Consider the following 6,633-nt stretch of genomic DNA (forward strand, 5'->3'; position numbering starts at 1 on the left):
TGTCATCGCAAATTCTTACCAGAATCTCACCCTTAGAGGAGAAATCGACAATGCTTTAGAAAGAACACGACTATTGTTGAACCCCCTCCACCTGTGAAGTCTGGAGCTGAAATATTACAAGAAATTGAAGATCTGGGGCTTATGAAAGTTACAGAGTTAGGTGCAGATGAGGTAAATACAAGAATTGGCAGGAATAGCGGGTGGAAAAAGTGAAGCATCTTTTGGATTTGCCATACTGGAGTTCACTTCTTATCCGTCATAAGAATGTCGTTTAGCAGGACCGGTACAATATCGATGGATGTATCCATTTGAGAGGTGATTCACTAACATCTCATTCTAATGATTACATCACTTATTTGAACTTATACTTACATATTGGCATTGTACAATGACAGACACCTGCAGAAAATTAAAAAGAATGTGTGCAATAAGGCAAAGGTCGAGGGATCCATTTGCAATGCATATTTGGTGGAAGAAGCTTCCACATTCTGTTCACACTACTTTGACCAACATGTTTTCACCAAGCATCGGAGAGTGCCATGTAACGATGACGGAGGAGATCGCGTACAATCTGAGTTTGAAGGAAATCTAAAAATTTTCACTATCCTGGGCGTACGATTGGTAAATAAAAAAAAAGACGATTGACTGATGCAGAGATACAAACGGCTCAAACCTATATTTTATTGAATTGCGAAGAGATCACACCATATGTACAGTAAGTATACATAATGTAAACAGTCTAAACTTGACGTGGGCCGCTGTTAAATCATACTTATGCTAATTTGGTTCGTTGATAAATAGGAAATATATCAATCTTTTGCGGCTTCAAAATCCCAATTTGACTGATACTGCAGTTGATGCAAAGCTGGACACCGAATTTGCAGAATGGTTCAAATATTAAGTTACTTTCGATGTACAGAACATGGAATGTACATTTATTAAATCTCACTCATGTCATTACTATTTTCCATAGGCTCGAAGCTCGGGAATCGATATTCATAACAGATTTATTACGGATCTGGCAAAGGGGCCATTACCGGTTGCTAATGCCTACTCTGGCTACTTTGTAAATGGTTACAAGTTTCACACTGAGGGTTATGGGAGAAGCAGAAAGACAATGAACAATGGTGTGTGCATAAAGGGATCAAACTACAGTGACGTGTCAAACGATTTTTATGGGAAATTGGTTGAGGTTTTGGAGTTAGAATATCCAGGCCTACCAATGAAGTGTACAATCTTATTCAAATGTGAATGGTTTGATCCTACGCCAAACATTGGCACGAAGGTTCATCCTAAGTATAATCCGGTAGATATTAATCAAAGAAGAAGATATACAAAGTATGAACCTTTTATGTTGGCAATGCAAGCTGCACAGGTGTACTATGTCCCATGTCCATCGTTTAAACGAGATCGATGCGATTGGATGGCAGTGTGTAAAATCAAGGCTAGATCAGTTGTTCATGCACTTGAAACCAAACAATCTGCTTCACTCGCAGTATCGGAGCCATTTCAAGAAGTTAGGGTTGAAACGCAACCGATGCAAGTTGTTGAAGATTTAACAGATAGATTGGATGATGAAAGCCGATCTTATGTTGAAATAGGAGCATCAGATGATGAAGAGGAAGAAGATCAAATCATCATGGGTACCTCAGAAGACGAATATGAAGAAGAGGAAGCTGATGAAGAGGAGGAGGAAGCAGATGATATTGAAGACACTTAAAACTTAGAGCAGTTTTACTGTTACAAATTGATAAATTAATATCTAATTAATATTATTAATGAAGAATTTCAATGGTATTAACTTTCTTTACTCATATTTACCACATGTTCTACAATTATAAATTCATTTTATCTAGGTTCTAATATCTGCAGTACAGATGGCTAGAGGCAGAGCGTTTGATTCTGACGCGTCCGGCAGTGGTTCGTGTGGAGGTCGTGGGCCAGGACGCAGTGCCCGTGGACGAGGAGGGTCGATCCCTCATCCTTCTTCAGGTACGTCTGGGGCTTCATCCTCTGCTCAGCGACCAGTACTGCCGCCATCACATCCTTCTTCAGGTACGTCTGGGGCTTCATCCTCTGCTCAGCGACCAGTAATGCCGCCATCACATCCTTCTGCTCCTTCCTCTTCTACCCCCATTTCTGGACCAGTACAGACTCCTCCAGCTGCTCAGTCACCTACTGTGCAAGGTAATCATAAATGTCATAACTGTCATTTTAATTATATATTAATTATCTAAAAATTTATAACATTTGTCACTTCTTTTGCAGCTTCATCAAATCCACGTATCACCCTCAGTTTGGTAGCGGGACAGTAAGTACTTATTCAATTTTTCCACAGGCATATTTTGTTCAGATTGTGATGCTTTCGTGTAATTATATTTCATTTCTGTTTTTTTTTTCAGCATATATCCATCTTCTCGAGCAGTGAGGCAAATTTTGAGGATAATCAAGCTACAGCTGCATAAAGAAGGATACACATGGGATGCCGTGCCACAGAGGCGACAAACTTTTATTGGGAGGAGTTTCAGGTACTCTTTGGTTTAAGTTATATCATCATTCAATGTTTACAATTCATCAAGATACCTCCTTAGTGTTGAAACGCTATATTTCATTTTTTGCAGAAACATTTCATATGGGACGAGGCCATTACGGCTATGCTGAAAGTAGCTTGGGAGAAGATATGCGCTGATCGATATGCTGACTTCACTTATAGGATGAGAAGAAGCGGTAAGAAGCAGCAATGCGTGTCTCAGGAGATATGGGAGAGCTGGCAAAAGGCTTGGGAGGATCCTGCATTCAAGAGAAAGCGGAAGATATTTGCACAAAATAGGCGCAGTGAGACTAGCGGTGATGGAGCAGGACCTTGTCGACACATAGGAGGATCAATATCTGCTATAGAGACAGCTCGATTATTAGTAAGTGAACTAGTCCCTTTATATGAAACTGATGTTTAATGAAAGGACACTATATATATTAATATATCATGCATAAAAATTCATTACAGGCTGAAAAATTAGGTCGTGAGCCCATACCAATTGAGGTGTTTACTTACACTACACGAAGGACCACGATCTGAATACGTTTGTCGACAGACGTGCGGTGAGCGTCAATGTAAGTAACAATGAATAATATTTACATTTACCCTCTACTCGTTGCGAAGATGTACAAAGTTCAATATAATAAAGCTTGCAATTGCATTGATTAATTAATTTTTTGTTTTTAGGAGAACTATACTACAGCTCGGGAGCGTATTATTACTTCTCAGACCGATGAATCTGAAGCTGAGTCAAGAATTGACGAGGTAGCGCTTTATCTCGATGCTGTAGGGGGCGAGAAGAAGAGGAAGGTATACAGCATCGGGTCTCAGGCATCACAGTTTTACTGCGGCTCAGCAGCTCACGCTTCTACAGCTAGCGCAGAACCACAGCCCAAGCGCACTGACGAGCACTATACTGATTTACGGGCTCAGCTTGCTGATCAGCAGAAACAAATTGCAGAGCTTAGAGCGCATGTGATGCGGCTGTCCTGTGAGCCCGGTGCTGGTACTTCTTCCTCTGATCCTGCGCCTACTACAGACCGAAATGTTTCGACGTCTCAGCAGCAGCCACTACTGGCTCCTGATCCCGATGTTGCAGACGATACCTTGGTCACCCCTCCTGGCGCTACATCACATCCAGCAGGTACTCCTCCCGGCAATCCAACATCGAATCCTGCAGATGAGCAGCAGCGTAGATTTGATTTTGGACCTTTTTAGTTTTTCATTTGTATTTTGATATTTTGTTCAGTACAATAAAAATTACATTTTTATATTGTTCTTGAATTGCGTGTGTGATATATATGTATATATGTCAATTTTCACAGGTGCGGAAAAATTATGGTTTCATAATAATATTTAATTTTTTTTTATTTTTTTTCACTTTTGAGACCGATTTGATACCAAAAATTAAAATTTTAAATTTACATTTTGCGACCGATTTTAAAAATTGCGACAGATTTTTCTGCGACCAAATTTGTGACAGAGTTTCCAAATGAACCACGACCAAAAATTGCGACCGATTATTCAAATTTGTGACCGATAATATCGGTCGCTCATTTGCGACCGACGAAATCATCGGTCGCAAAAAAATTTTGCAACCGATATCTATCAGTCTCAGATCGGTCGCTAAGCGAAATTGGCGACCGATCTGTGCCATTTTGCGACCGATTGGTCGGTTGCAAAATGTCGTTTTTTTTGTAGTGTTAGTGTTTGCATTCAATTATGTTTCACTCTCTTAATTCTACACGTTTTCATATTATTCTTCATGTTTTCCTCATCTCACTTAATTTTAATGATTTTCAAGCTAACAATATCTATGGACTAATTTTTTTTTTTTTTTTTGACCAAAACCTGAAACTAATCTTAATTAATTAAGCTAACTTCTAATCATGAGCTAGTATTAACCTTTAACAGTTTTCAGACCCAACAATTTTATTCTCTACAAAAGCCCAAATATAGAAAAATTATAAACCTACCAATCCGGAAAATTACCAACATTAAATTAATTAAGAATTAAAGGATTTTTATCATCGAGCATAAGGGTAAAAATCAAGCATTAACATGAACTATGATAATGAAATAATGATTGCCCCATGATATGAAATATTGTGAATGAAATGCTTATGAAATAATGGATGCTTATGATTATAAAAAGGTTATGACGTGAATTGTGATATATATTATATTATAATCCCTTTATCTCATTTTGTTTGCATAGTTTGACAAAATACGCATGTTAAAAATTTAGTCAATAAAAATTATTTTACCCTTTTTTATCCTTAAATATTAATAAAAATATTTCATTTAATGAACAATATAAATGTTATTAGAGGAAAAATAATTGTTTAAATGCATAAATTTAGGATATCTACAAAAAGAATAACAAACCAACAAAATGCGATAGAGAGAGTACTATTAATGTTAATGCACATATTTTTATTGTTGTGGCATGAATTAAACTGTTTGGAGTATCCCGCCATGCATAATTGTCATTGAATATATTTAGGTTGTTCACTTTTCTACTATTTTCAATTTTGCATGTTTTTATGAATTTTGTATTATAGTATTCTTATTATTGAATTAAACAAAATAATTTTGTATTATTGAATATATACATGTTTTTATGAAAATATGTATGTGAGATTCAATTTCTGAATGCTAGTATTCTTATTATCATGTTTCTTAATGAATTTCTTCGTTTTACCTTCCAAAAAAATGCTTATGGAATTGATGAAGTTGTATTATTGTAGAATACTTAATATTATATATGACAAAAGAAATGTTCATATTCATAATTTTGTATGTATGGATGTTCAAAGAGTAATTTAAATAGTGGAAACAGGTGCAATTAGGCTACAGTCTAACTGAATATTTGTCCATACATGGATTTAAGCCGTGATAAACATGAGCTACACATGAATTTTAAGGTAAAAAAACAAAAAAAATTTGTATCTATATATATGACATTGTTGTTATATTTAGTGTTCTAAGAACCAAAATGGCTAATGAACCGGTGAAGGTAGGAGTTTATTAAATTAGAGAATACAATCGAGTTCAATACAGTGCAACTGAATTTTATACATAATATTTTAAAATGCATTTATTAAATAAAATTAAAAATATAGATTAAAAAAAACTTCATATCAAATAAAAAACAATCTCAAATTTGGCTTTTACAAAAAGAATTAAAAAATTAGTAAATGATTTTATAGAAAAAGAATAAAATATTACTAAATTTAATACTTAAAAAATTAATTAATTATCATAAAATATATTATATTTTTCACATGTGGCTTTAAAATTAGGCAATTTAATTATTTTTTAATTAACACATTAGGACTTTAAATTTAGATATAAAGAGGTTTAAAAACCAAAAAATCAGCTCACACAATTTTTAAGAGCCTAAATTTTAAAAAGGCCCACATGTTTCAAAATAATCAAGAATTTGAATTGGATTGGTTTTTAACCGGTCCAGTTCACTGATTTTTAGCCCGTTTTCATCCGAATTTTACCGGTTCACTTCGATTTTTAAGATTGGCAGTTTTCTTATGCAACCCGGGCCGAATTTGTCACGATCCATTGCCATGGGCCGGACCGACACTAAAGCCCAAGTAGACTTAAGGCCATCGAAATCCGTAATAAACCTTTGACACTAGTAATATCCATTAAGTCCAATAAGGGTATTCACAACACAAACTCTATATGAATATATATACCTGAAAACCAAGGCCCAATTCGATATATCATCATCATCATTCGACAATTATTAATAACCCGAGCCTGTTTTATGATCAATCCATCAGCATTCATAAAAGTATCTATGGAACTTGCCCGACAATATTCAGCACTAAGTTTCATTCACAATTTTCAAATAATTATTCCTCGAGATCAGATATTTTGGATATCTTATTACATGTATTACTTTCCTAATGTAATTGCGGATCTCCACAAAATATACAATAATAAGAAAATTCAGTTAAGAAGAGCCTATAATTCAACTAAACTTTATTCTACCTAGCTCTATAGAGGAAAGGATACAGAGCTTCTGGCTAATATAGAGGCAGTAACCAAGATTCTTGAAAGAAATTAAGTGAAGC

Source organism: Jatropha curcas, chromosome 1, assembly GCF_041381405.1.
Source record: "Jatropha curcas cultivar XTBG-Jc1 chromosome 1, XTBG_Jcur_1.0, whole genome shotgun sequence".
NCBI classification, from domain to species: domain Eukaryota; kingdom Viridiplantae; phylum Streptophyta; class Magnoliopsida; order Malpighiales; family Euphorbiaceae; genus Jatropha; species Jatropha curcas.